The following is a 14127-nucleotide window of genomic DNA, read 5'->3' as shown; positions in this document are numbered from 1 at the left end:
GGATGCTGTTCCACTTCCATCTCCGGGCGCTGGGGCCGGGCCGGGGCGGGAGCGGGTCCGTCTGCGCCGGGGTCGGGCGGGCACCGCCTGGTGCCGAAACATTGGAGTGCCTCCAGGTTGCAAAATGCAGAATATGGAAAATTTTCTTAATAAAGGGTGTTTGATCTTCATATACTTTCGATCCTAAACAACAAGAAAAGAGATTTAATCCGTGAAACAGCAGCTAACAAAGTCTAAGTGATGTCCAGGTGGCAGAAAGACAAAATAATTGTTGGTAGAATTGCCTTGTTAAGGTTTAGAGCTGGACATGCCTCAATGATCTCAGACCTGGGGGCAGGTTAACAAAGCTTGGGGAGCAGGATGAGCCACTGGCAGCAGACCCGATGCAGAATGGACGGGCCACAAGGACATATGGCAGAACTCCCAAGTTAAGGAAGAAACCAATAAAGACAATTCAGCACTTGTGCTGAAATCAGCTCCAACTGGGTAAAAGGTTCATTCTGACAAGGGGAGATCATGACCACCAAGTCAGGGACCACTAACCCAAGAAACCCACAGACTCATGTGAAGGAGCATGCGGACTAAACAGGATGAGAAGCGAGGGAATCATTTACCAGTAGAAGATAGAATACCAATTAATAAAGAGAACTATGTAACTTGTAGTCAAGGGACTCTAATTCCATTGTTTGCTAAAACGTATTAATAAGCTTTGGTAGTTGATGTGCTGGCTTTGTGGGTTTACCACCCAGTGCCACTTTCTGTGCAGAAATATAAATAAATCACCTTGACTTTGTGTGTACATTGGCCCCTTGCACACTGAGTGAAAGAACCTGTTTTGGGACAACACAAGCTGGAGGAGGGCCTGTGCATGAACACTTCTCTTGGAGCCTCTTTTTTGGGGGAAGTAGATGGCACTCTAAGATCCTAATGGGAAAAGTTCCCCTCTAACTTAAATGTTTACATGAAGGAGCAACAAAACCACTGTTTGTAGTTACTGAAAAAAAAAACTTTTTGGTGGATGACAAGTTGACCATGAGCTGGCAGTGTCCCCTTGCAGCTGAGAGGGCCAGTGGCATCTGGGGTGCAGTGGGAAGAGTGTAGCCAGCAGGTCAAGGGAGGTGATCCAATCCCTCCACCCTAGTGAGGCCACATTGGTGGCCAGTTCTGGGCTCAGTACAAGAAAGACAAGGAGCTTCTGGAGAGGGTCCAGAGAAGGGCCACAAAGATGATTAGGGGTGTGGAGCATCTCTTATGAAGAAAGGCTGTGTGAGCTCAGCTTGTTTAGTCTAGAGAAGACCAAAAGGGGTTCTCATTAATCTCTATATAAATATATCAAAGGTGGATGCCAAGGGGATGGTGCCAGACTCTTTTTGGTGGTGCCCAGCAACAGGACAAGAAGAAATGGCCATAGACTGAAACACAAGTTCCACCCCAACATGAGTTAAAACTTAGTCACCCTGAGGTGGCAAAGCACTGGAATGGACTGCCCAGGGGCGGTCATGGAGCTTCCCTCTCTGGAGACATTCTAAACCGCCCTGGACACATTCCTGCATTACCTGCTCTAAGTGACCCTGCCTTGGTGGCGGGGTTGGACAGGATAGTCTCCAGAGGTCCCATCCAACCCTAATGATTCTGTAGTTCCGTGATTCTTCTCTTTTTACTTTAAAAGCAGTCAAGTAATTTCATAACCATAGCTAAGCTATAACTAAATAGCTTGTGTGTGATAGGTCTTGGTGGGAGGGAAAGTGCTAATAGTCTGAAAGGGTGGTACTTGAGAAAGGGATGAGCAGGCTGGAGCAGAGGGATGAGGAAGTAATGTAATTTTGAATATATGTGTATGCACATACTGTAGGCTTCACTGGGGGCTTACCCTATTAGAAGCCCTGTATAAATCTGTTTACTGGGCAGGAACATAACTGGCTAAGGTAAACCATCATGAAAGAAGGGTAAAGGAAGGAAAGCTAAAAAGGGAGTATGTATTTACAAAAAAAAAAAAAAAAGAGAGAGAGAAGTCTGGGGTCATACATGAGTACAATGATACATTGTCTGATAACCTGTCTAGCCATATTTATCAAGATTGAGAAATATTTTCCCAAGGGCATGAAAGGTATGTTTGCAAGCTTGTGAGGAAAAATACATCTTGCTGAAGTCTTTGGCTTAGCATGCAACCAATAAAAATACCCTTTGCTTCAAAGTCTACCTTTTATTTGAATTTAACTTTCTGATATAAGCAACTTGAATTTAGGTCATGCATGTTCTTCTGATAAAGTCTTCATTTCAGAAGTTTACCAAGTCCTAAAGAATATTTTCTCTTGCACCTTTTCTTTAGTCATGCTCTGAGCCTCTGTTGCTCTCATTGTTTCAGAGTAAACTTGCAAAGGAAGTTTTTTTCAAACCCTATGTAATAAATTAAGACTAGTTAACACATTTCTTTGGTATTCCTACACACCTAGGTATCTGAAACCATATCCCTCCCTTGAATTCTAGGAGTGCTTTTCCCCATCCCTTGGTGAACCATATTCTCTGATACGTAAGCTTAATGTAAGAGATTACAGAATTATTTTGCATTGTCAGGTATGCAGTTGTGCTTCTCTTTCCAGCAGCTCCCTACTAACCTGCTTGGATTGTTTATTCACTTTCTTTGCATCCTTAGTGTTGCCAGCTTCTAAATAACATGGCATTACAGTGCCCCTGAAGGTAGTAAATCTTTGCTAGCTACCCCAATCTCAAGATGGTCAATCGTTTCTGAGGACTTTAGTGTACACTTGCAACCTTCTAACTTGGCAAGGTAGGAATGAAGTATGCCTGAATGGATGATAAAGCAAGAATTGCTAGTTTGTGTTACCCCCATTTCTCTTGGCAGAAAGGCATCCTTCAGCTTTCAGGCTTCCCATCTGGAATCCCAGTCCTTGATGTACCACATAGATATGACCCTACTGTATATTCCTTATCCTACTATAGTCCATTGGCTTTGCTCATCACTTGCCTTGTGGAGTTGTTATGGGAAACTTCAGATCTTTCACACAAGTTCTGTTGGTTTCCACAACTTGAAAATTCTTTTCATTTTTTCAGCACTACAGAAAAACTATTAAAATTCAGTTAATAGGCTCCTCCATGTTGCATATTCTCCAGAGGGTCAGAGAATACAATATGTACTTTTCTATGCTCAGTGGAACTTACACTTTTTCCTGTTGCCTCTGAATTCAGAACAACTTGTCTGTTGCCTTTTTAGCAAACTTGGCAATGTTATCAAGTGCTTCTTTTAGACAAATTCCCTATCTTTTGTGAGCATATCCAATGCTTACTCTCCTTGTTAATATGCTAATGTCTAGGGTGTGATTTTCCAAGTCATTCTTCAGATTTTGCTTTCTAATTAGTAGCAGATGGAAAACACACTGAATGTTGTTGCTAACAATTACTAATTAATATTTTGCTAACAACAAAAAAATCAATCTTAATTCCTTATTACATTTCATTGAATAGCATGACTCAAGATTTCCTAAAATCTCATAGTATTTAAAATCCCAGTCAGTTTCTGTTTCGTCTGGAAACAGTCTTTCTGTGATAATATTTTCCTTTTATTTTCTTAATGGCCATTTCTCTTAAGTATTATTTCATTTATTCATGGTGATCTAGTTTTTATACATCTGCTATGATCAGGTGGCTTTTGTGCTTTATTTTTTAAACCTGTTTTTAAGTGACTATGAGTTTAAACTGGGTGTTCTGCAATACCACCCCAGCTGCATTGAATGTTATTTGAGGAGGATCACCTCAACTTCAGCTGAATCCAGTCTTTTAATAAGGTAACTGTCCCTTCAGATTCACTCCTTTTTAGTTAGAAGAACAAAGGATGCTGCCCAAAGCTGGGATCTCTGAAGGAAAATTACTAAAATGGATGTTGAAATGCAGGAAAGGCTCCAAGAAGAAACCAAAAAGATTGCAATGAAGATATTTGCCAAGTCATATGTAGAGGTTAAGAAACATGTAGTTGATGAAAAGATTTGAAAAAACCCAACTCACTCTTATCATCTTGGTGAATTAAACTCCTATATTGAGTCTGGCTGAGGAGGAGTTAAACTTCCCCCTCACAGTGCTTTGCATCAATAGCTAGAAAGGTGTGGTTAACACCCCAGTGTTGTGGCTACTGCTGAGCAGCACTCCCCAGCATCAGCACTGTTTCTCAACATTCCCTGTGGCCAGGAGGCAGGCAAGATCTTGGGAGGGGATACAGCCAGGACAGCTGACCTAAACTGACCAAAGGGATCTTCCATAATATATGATATCTGCTCAGATAAAAAAGTTAAGAGAAGAGGGGAGAAAGGGGCCAGGGCACTCATTATTACAATGTTTGTCTTCCACAGCAACTGCTACGTGTTACGAAGCTCTGCTTCTCAGGAAGTGGCTGGACATCACCTGCTGATGGGAAGTAGAGAATAAATCTTGTGTTTTCCTTTGCTTCGAGGTACAAACTGCCTTTATCAAACTGCCTTTGCTTGATCTATGAGTGGGTTTTGCCTATCTTACTTTCTCTCACACTGTCCTGCTCAGGAGGGGAGTTATAGAGCAGCTTGGACAGCACCTGGCATTTAGCCAGGGTCAACCCACCACAACTCTGCTGTGTAAAAGGTATCCAAATCAAGACTAAGGATACAAAATAAGATAGCAGCTGAGACCTTTTAGAGGGTAAAAGCTGTATGGGGAGAGGGAGGATATATTCAGTGAAGATTTTTTTTTTTAGAACTCTGTGCAGACAGTGGTTGTTACCCCGGTATTCCATGTAATGCCACGGAGTCAGTAGCCTTCTGTTTCCCTGTGACTGAAGCATACTGAATTTCTGGTAACTACATTTGTCTTCTGGACACAAGCCGTAGGGGACTGAATGCACTTGGCAGCTTTGCTTACGATTCACAATGACTGAAGATAATTTCACATGCACATTGCATCCCTGTATTTGTCATAGCTTGCTTCAAAAATTCTTTTCTTAGATCTCACCACATTTCTATCAGATGGGAAGTACATGGCATGTGACATCGTTTGGGTTTATGTTTTAGGCAGCAATCTCACTGAAACCATTTTCCAGTGCAGTAGGAAACATCAGTTTCTGTGATGCCAGGAGTAGGTCAATAGAGACATAAATGAATCATCTAGCTAATGTTTAGCACCATCTACATTTTCATAGGCAAGCCTTTGAGTCAGTTTGTGAAGTTTTATGCAGTAACAGATAAGCATCATATGCTTTTGCTTTCCATTTCTGTTCTTGCCATGTGTTGCTGCTTCCTACATGGATTCCAGTAGAGACTGTACCAAAATAGTTATCCAGTACCACCTGGATATAAGAGCCGTTCACTAACAGAGTAAGCAATAAAGGTGATGAGGGGAGAGGTGTTTGACTTAAGTATTAATTGCACCATCATCCTGCTATCTTTTTGCTGGTGAACTCTTCAGTTCTTCAGAGTAAAGGTTCAGTGTGAGAGTTTCCTCCTCAATACTACTTCATTTTGCCATGTAGAAAGAGCTGATGCTGATCGTTTTCCTATGAATGCCTGAAGTGTCAGGATGTTTCTCCACAAATATCTCTGCCAGAACAAGCAGGCAGAGGTGCCTGCTACATTCCTTTCAGATCAGATCTTTCCCTTGCTACTGAGGAGTGTCAGCTGCCTTGCAGGTATGGTGCATGAATTGCTGGTTGGCTGTGCCCCTGCAGCATGGAACATTCTTGATTTATGCAGGGATATTGAGAGAAGTTTCTGACAGTGCTGTCAGCTGTTGTTAAAGCCTGCTCCTTTCAGAGGGCACAGTTTTGATGTTCAACATTTCTGTTCTTTCTTATCTCTCTCCTCTTTCCTAATCTGCTACTCCCCTGAGCTGAATGAGTGAGCCTTTTCAGCCCTTCCACAAATATGACTGGGCTGAAATGTGTACAACAGGTAGTCCATTTGATTCATCTGGTGTCTTTTGTGAAGTGAAGCTATTTTGAAATGTAGAAATAAAGAGTACAAAGCGAGAGGTCCTTTGCAGGCTTAAGACAAAATTTGTCCTTCTACTCAAGTACTGTGTGATGAAAAGTCTTTTTTTTTACCCTCTACAGGGAATCCTTTGATCCACTGCTTCATGGAAGTTTTGTCAGTGAAGAATTCGCTTTGAGGTATTTTTGCATGGGGTGCAGTGTTGGCTGTTAAGGAGCAAGAGTAAATGACAAGGGATCAGCATGCTGACTCTGCCCGCCCAGTTAGGCAATCTGATTAAAGTATGGATGTGCTGATTCACATCATCTGCAGGACTATCACCAGCGCTGAGTGCTGGGGGCAATAAGACATCTGTCTATGGTTGAATTCTAGCTAAGCTTAAGCATCTCCTTTGGAAAAAATGGAATAGCCTGAATATGGATGTTTATATAGAATGATTGAGTATGAAGTGAATATATGGAGTCAGACAAATTTCAGCCCAAGTGACAATATTTCAAAATCTAGCTAGGATAGGTCATTTCAATTCAGATTTGTACATAGATAGAATTTCAGTTTTAACTGCACAAATGATGGAAAAATAAATATTATTTTTTCTCAGGAAGTCTCAATGCAAATACACTGTATATCTCTAGCCCTGTGTCACAATATACTGTCAGACAAATAACTCCTTGCATTTCTCTGCCTCCTCTACCATCATATTTTGAGAGGACAGAGAGGCCACAGTAAAGAGCAGAGGAAGGGGAGGGGCTGACCTTTATGTTGACGGCTGCATCTAGAATGCCATATTGACATGGGCTGTTCGAAGGCAGGGAGAAAGAGGTGGAGGTAGTAGCTGTTTTTGTAGAGATATTGATGAGATCGGGGGCAGAAATATACTGGATGTGTTTAATACTCCATCCTATTCCAGCCACACAAATGGGAAGTAGGTTCTCTCATTTTGCAGCCAACAAACCATTTTACTACCTTATCCACAGGCCATTCCATGCCAGTCAGCTGAGTGCCGGTACATGTTTCTGGGTTTATGTTATTTATGAGTATCAAGAAACTTTGTGAGTCCATAGTGCTCATGAAAATATTTGCATTTAACAGTGTTTGTGGAAAACTAATCCAGAACTTCAAGTTTCATGCTAGGTATTCGAAGATGATGAGAGAGAGCCAGAAAAGTCATGCTCAGTGTTTTTATTAGTACTTGAAAAGAAAATAATGTTACACCTCATCTAATATTGCTGCTTTTTATGAAACGGAGAGTGCCCTAATTTGGGCAGTCCGGCTGCGCGGAGGAGCTGCCGCGGGGTCTGCGCCGGGCGGCCGCCAGGTGGCAGCAGGGGCCGCCGCCAACGCAGGGACACGACCGCTCCGTTACTGCTTCCCAGCCCCGATCCCAGCCAGGCACGGAGGAGCGACACCTGAAATACTTCGTGTGCCTCCAGGCTGACCGACTCCTGTCAGCTCCAACAGTTGGCGTGAAAGAAAAAGAATCAATTTTATATTCCTTGCAAAAAAATAGATTAGTGTGTGTGTATATATATATATAAAGACTCCAGTAAAATGTAATTAATATATTATTTTTACAGGTAATTTCTTTCAATTCATAGAAGCATATTTTTGGAAACTCTGCTGGTGTCTTTTGCTGTATGGGCCATTCTCTCTGGCTAGGCTGAGGTATGGTTTGAGAAGATCAGAAGGGTATTTACACGTAATTTGCAGAACATGAAGCAAACTGCTTGTGGATGCTTATCTAGACTCACCTGGTATTTTCTGTGCTGTCGTTTTAGCTAGAGGCTTTCTCAATCTACTCACTGCCTGCAGCAGCTGCTATCACGTAGAGCTTAGAAAATGGTTATTGCACAGTGGAGCTACTGAAGTGTGGGTCCTACCTGGGTCACTGTTTCATGAAAGGGAAGATAATGGTTCTTGCCCAACACGGGAATATTGCAGAAGACCCGGGAAAACAGAAAAGGCTTAAAACAATTCTTCTTCCAGGAGAATTCCATTTCTGTTATCCTTACAAAGAGCAGCTGCCTGAGGGTGGGCTGACTGTACCATATCTTGTTATATATGTACCTGTTCCCAGAGACAAAACAGCTGATCTCCATGGGAGCCCCCTTTACAAACCCTTTTTGTCTCTTAATGCATAATTGACTTTTTTTGGTAGGATTTTTGTTCTCACATGAGGGCTCACAGATGTCCTATGGGAATGCAGATGTATGGCTGGCTGTTCCCACCCATTCTACCCTATCCTGGGGCCAGTCAAAGCTTTACAGAGACTGTGGTGCTGGAAAGAACTGATCATTCTCATCAACTTGTTAGTATAATTTTGAACTTTGAGAGATATAAATTGTAACAAATATTCCCTTTAGAAGTCTATTTATATGTCTTAAAGCTACCTTAGGTTTAGGGTGGTCATGGGATGAAACATGGGATAAGAGAGTATTTGGACATGACTCCAGAAAGTGGAGTATATACTTACATATCATAGTGCATTATTTTATTCAACTTATCTGATTTGAGTTGCCACCTCTAAAGCTAAGGGGGTGGTGATCAGCTGGCAGAGTTGAAAGACCTAAGGCCAGAGTTGTCCCTTGCTCTCTTCTGCTTCATCCTTTATTTCTTTAACAAAGTCCTTGTAGAGCCAGACTTTCCAAACACATAAGCTTTTTTGAAGATATAAAAATGTACAGAATGCAACCTATTTACTTCAAAACCTATAAAATCTAGTCTTACTCTACAGATGGGATAATCATGGCTAGGCTTTGTGAACGCCGATTTGGGACGGGCTCTACCCACGTGGGTGTGTTCTTCGAGCCTGCACAGTGAAATTTTTAGGTGAGGCACAGTGTGTGCAGAACTGGCCCCACCCTTTAACTCCCAAGGTTTATCTGCCACGGCCGAGTGAGCTTGGACAGGGACAGTGAAGTCCTCAGGACTAGAACCTACAGCCCCTGATATTCCTAGGAGGTCTCTCATCCAAGTACTAACCAAGCCCAACCCTGCTTAGCTTCCAAGATCTGATGGGATTGGGCACCAGGGTGGCATTTAACTGCCTATGTGAAATATACTGGTACAGAATTTGAAAAAAAAAATGTGCATGTCTTAATTCACCTCAAGGTTAATGCTGTTTGTGAAGGGAAATACATTTGTGGTTGACATTTCCTTTGGCTTTAAGTATTTTTTTTTTAATCAGACACTCAGGGAAGCTTGAAACTATACCATGAATCTGGCTTAAGTAGGCTGAGCAGGCATAAAGAATCCACCATTCCAGAATCTCCCCCATCTTGTAAGAGCCCAGGGAGATAAATCACTGTTGTGAAGTAAGAAAAGCAGAAGAATGTGGGCAAGTGTTTAGGATGGCTACTGTTTGCTAAGCTCTTGACACTTGGATTTGCATCTGCAGATAATTTGACAAAAAGAGTAGTCTCTCTCCCTGAGGACATGGATGTAAGGATGGCACAGGCCAAATGACTCACTGAGCAAGGAGTTATGGTATGTCACTGCTCTTTGGTTAAGAGTTTGCACATGAGACTACATGAGTGTGCCTCTCCATGGTCAGTGTGCACTCTTTAAAGACCACACTCTTTTTCCACCTTCCTCTCATAGTCTTTCTCTGCCAAGGCTTTACCATGCTAGATCTTCTCTTCTGGCAGGGTCTCTTCTAATCTTGCTTTGAACGATGCAGACAGTGGGTAAAGACAGTTTTCAGTGAGTAATTTGTCTAGCTACATGTAAAAATAGTCCCAGGCTTCTAGAGCTGTCACACTGCTTGTTGTCATCAGGTTAATTTGATTCTGTTAGTCAATGTTTATGACAATGCCCCACTTGAGTTAATTTGTATGTTATCAGTTATAGGAATGGTTTGTCTTTTAGTGGAAAACATGTACTTTGTGCTGAAATCCTTTCAAAAGTTTCAGGTTGGTTGCTGTCCGAGTGTAGTGGCACAACAGACAGTAAGTAGTACATGGGGAGCTTTTTTCTTCAGGCTGCTCTAGCACTCCCCCTGGAGGTTTAGATAATACAGAAAACAGGCTTCGTGTTACCTTCTGTGACTTTTGCTGAGGGACGAGGGTACCTTGAGAGAGATTACAGGGCATGGTCTGAGAGCTGTGAGTTTTTAAAGTGTTTGAAGTGATTGTCGATCTTAGCCCTGACTTATGCTGCAGTCTAAGCTGTGGTAAAACCGCAACTCTGTGTTGATCCTGATCTCACCTTAGAGTTTTTATCTTGGAAGGACAGGGGCCTCTGCTAGTGGCAATAAGACTGAATAGAAACAAGGTGGGGCAGGCTCAGGCCAGATCTTAATAAGAGGTGTGCTGGCCCTTACTGATTATTTGGATCAGCATATTCAGCATTTTTTGAATTATTTCCTCTTTTCACCTATGCAGAGTAGAGTTGGGAATTAGAAAGGATGCACATTTGTGAGTGATAATAGCAAAAACTTCTGTAAATATTTCTTAAAATTTAATAGGTTAAAAAAATCTGTCAGTACAATTAGTCTCTAAATTTTATTAGCCTTATTTCTAGAATGACTGTCCTCCTGTCATAGCAATGACCCTGTGTTTCTAATTGCTTGTTGTCACATCTCCACCTCTCTAGTTTTCATACCTCTGGTAAGGTAATAAAGGCTTACTAGGACAGAAAAAAAGCATTGTAATACTGCAATATGTATGTGATTCCATGAGGCAGATGAAAGTAGAGGGTGCTCTGAATGTGAATGATGGTTGCAAATTGTGATTTTTGGCTGTTGGTCTGATTTGTGGCCAGAATTGTTGGACCTTACGTGGCATGTTGGACTGCTTGCACTATGAAATTCAACCTCATGCCTGTGTTGCTACAACTGACATCTGTTTTGGTAACCTGCAGCCAATGTTCCCCATGAGTTTCTGTAATTGCTGTTGGCAACTGACACAGCCAGATTATGTCTAGGAGTAGATGTTCCTGCTGATTTCAATTTAGGCAAGGCATGAATCCACAAGCAAGAAGCCACAAACAGTTGGAAGGAGTCAGCTCTTAACTGATTCATTGATGTATAGTAGGGGTGTACTGAGAACAAATCACATGGACTGTTTTTAGCATACAGATGGCCACTTGCTTAAAGAAGATCTTCTCTGTTCATTTTGAGGATATGTCAAATGCTCTTTGACTAAGAGTAAGAGACAATTGCCTTCATCCTTTCAGGTGCTGCCAATTCAAAAACAGGAAGCACCCATAATGCTAAATTTCTTTTCCCATCATAGAACCTGCTATGCTAAGTGGCCCTTTAGTTTGATCTATTACAGCTGTTCTTGTATTCTTATAAAAATAAATTAAAATTTGCTTGCTTTCAAATTTATCTACAGATGGGGAACTTTCCTGACACAGCAGCAACCAGCTGTGAACAACATGCTGTTGGTCAATGCTGTGGAAAAACAATGTAAGCTGGAAATACAAACAAAAGTTGAGAGAACCCAAGAGGAAAGTGAAGATGGGCTTGTGGGAGAGAACCACTAGAGAGAGGAGGTGATATAGAGGAGTATGGTGTGGTGTTACTGCCCCCAAAATAGAGAACACATCCTACATGGGTGGGTGTCATTTCTGTGCACACTAATAAAAAAAAATGTGTCAGGGTTTAAATTACGTAGTGGCCTCTTACAGGTTTTCAGTCATGCATATGCATGTAATTTGCTAAGCTTTTTACCTGTACGAGTTTAATTGTACTTCTTGTACTACCCCATCTCATCTAATGAGCTTCCCCAAAAGACCTCCTCATTTTTCCAGTTCACCCTTCTGTTTCCTCATCAAAGCCCACATGCAGTGGTTTCGTTTCTTTCCCGAGTTCTCAGCTTAAATGCTTCCTACCTCCACCTCTCTCCCAGTTCGTAGGGCAGCTGGTCTGCATGACCATATTGGTTTGTGGGGCAATGGGTGTACACAACAAGCTATATCTGTCCCTCTTATAAGTGAGAGGCACCATGGGCTAGGCAGGAGACCTTCTAAATGTGAAACTCCTCGCCTGAGTCCCAGCTGCTGACACCCTGGTAAAGCAATGTGCATAGGGCAAGCAGCAACTGAACAGTTACATATTTCACTGCAGCATCCCCATAGTCCCCAAGGTTGTTCTGAAAGGCATGGCACTTGCTTGAAGGGTATATCTTTCCTGCATGTCTCCTAAGTTGGGAGACACCAAACTTTTGGCTTGGAAATTCTTCTGGTGATCCTCCTGGGCATGGGGTCACAAAAAATGTTATGCTGTGCCATTTAAGTCTGGAAGTATAATTTGGACAGTAATTGTGAAGTAAAATTCTGATTCAGAGAAAGGATTGTCCAAATCATTTGTAATTTACCTTTCCTAGTTTACATTTTGAATTTATCCATGTTGTTTATATGGAAATAAACAGAAAAAAAACCACCAAGAAATTGTTGTTGCTGTGTTTTACTTTTTTCTTCTTCTTCTTTTTCCCCTTTGGCCTAATTCTAATAAATTGTTATTTGTGAAAAGTATGCTTTTTTATTGAAGAGAGAAATTGCTTGTGCATCTCATTTTTCTGATTTCCTAATTTTGACACTTCATGACCTGAAATATGTTCCAAGAAAGTCCATTTTGTCTCATCGAGTCATAGAATTGTTTAGATTGGGAAAGACCTCTAAAATCATCAAGTCCAACCACTAACCTGAAACTTTCAAGTTCATCAGTAAACCATGTCTTTAAGACCACATCTACATGTTTTTTGAACACTTTCAAGGATGGTGATTCCACTACTTTCCTGGGCAGCCTGTTCTGCTTAGCAACCCATTCAGTGAAGAAAAATTTCCTAATATCCAATTTGAATCCTCTCTGGTACATCTTGAATCTGTTTTCTCTTGTTCCATTACTTGTTACCTGGTTGTAATCTCCTTTCAAGTTGTTGTAGAAAGTAATAAAGTCACCTCTGAGCCTCGTTTTCTCCAGGCTAAGCACTCCCAGCTCCCTAAACAACTCCTTATAAGACTTGTTCTTCAGACTCTTCACCAGCTTCATTGCCCTCCTCTGGACACTCTCCAGCATCTCAATGTCTTTCTTGAAGTGAGGGGCCCAAAACTGAGCACAGGATTTGAGGTGTGGCCTCACTAGGAGGATGATCACTGTCCTGATCCTGCTGTCCACACTATTTCTGATACAAACCAGGATGCCATTGGCCTTCTTGGCCACCAGGGCACACTGCTGGCTTACGTTCAGCTTCTATTGACCAACACCCCAGGTCCTCTTCCCATGAGCAGCTTTCCAGCTACTCACACCCAAGGCTGTTGCCCTGCATGGGGTTGTGACCCAAGTGCAGGAACCAGCATTCCACCTTGATGAACCTCATACTATTGGCCTCAGCCCATTGATCCAGCCTGTTCCAGATCCATCTGCAGAGCCTTCCTAGCCTCCAGATGATCAACACTCTGACCGAACTTGTTGTCATCTGTGAACTGACAGAGGGTGCACTCAATCTCCTAGTCCACATTACCAATGAAGATATTGAACAGGAGTGGCCCTAATACAGAGCCCTGGGGAACACCATTTATGAGCAGCTGCCAGCTGGATGAAACTCCATTCCCCCCCACTCTCTGGGCGTATTATTTACTCATAATTTACTCAATGGGCAGTGCTTCCCATCCAAGCCATCAGCAGACAGTTTCTCTTGGAGAATGCTGTGGGAAATGGTATCAAGTCCTATGCTAAAGTCCAAGTAGACAGCATTCACAACCCTTCTACTATGCATGTGTGGTGGTTTTAGTTAGGCATAGATGTAGGCCTTAATTTTAGTAGGCCCTGATAATGTTTGGTAGATGAGGAAAGAAAAGTGTCACCTGACTTAAGCAACCAAAGAGATGTTTCATATCATTTCACATCAAAACAAGTATAAAAAGAGAGGGAAGTGGAGCTTCTCTCTCTTTTTGCTCTTCACTCAGCCCTGGGAGGATGTACTGCCGCCACTTGTGCTTGGGACTCATTGCCACTCCCACAGCTGTTGTATCTAGGGAAGTAGCATCTTATTATTGGTTTGTTTCCCCTCTTTTGATGGGAGTTTTCCCAGGAAGAATCTTTTTGGGAGGGGGTTGTGGGTTTGGGTAGTTGGAATCTGTATTATTTGGTTGGGTGACTCAGTGGAGTTATTATTTCTTTTCACATTTGTATATATATGTGTCTATATTGTATTCTGTT

Source organism: Pithys albifrons, chromosome 5 (assembly GCF_047495875.1).
Source record: "Pithys albifrons albifrons isolate INPA30051 chromosome 5, PitAlb_v1, whole genome shotgun sequence".
NCBI classification, from domain to species: domain Eukaryota; kingdom Metazoa; phylum Chordata; class Aves; order Passeriformes; family Thamnophilidae; genus Pithys; species Pithys albifrons.
Note: the sequence above shows the minus strand (reverse complement) of the source record.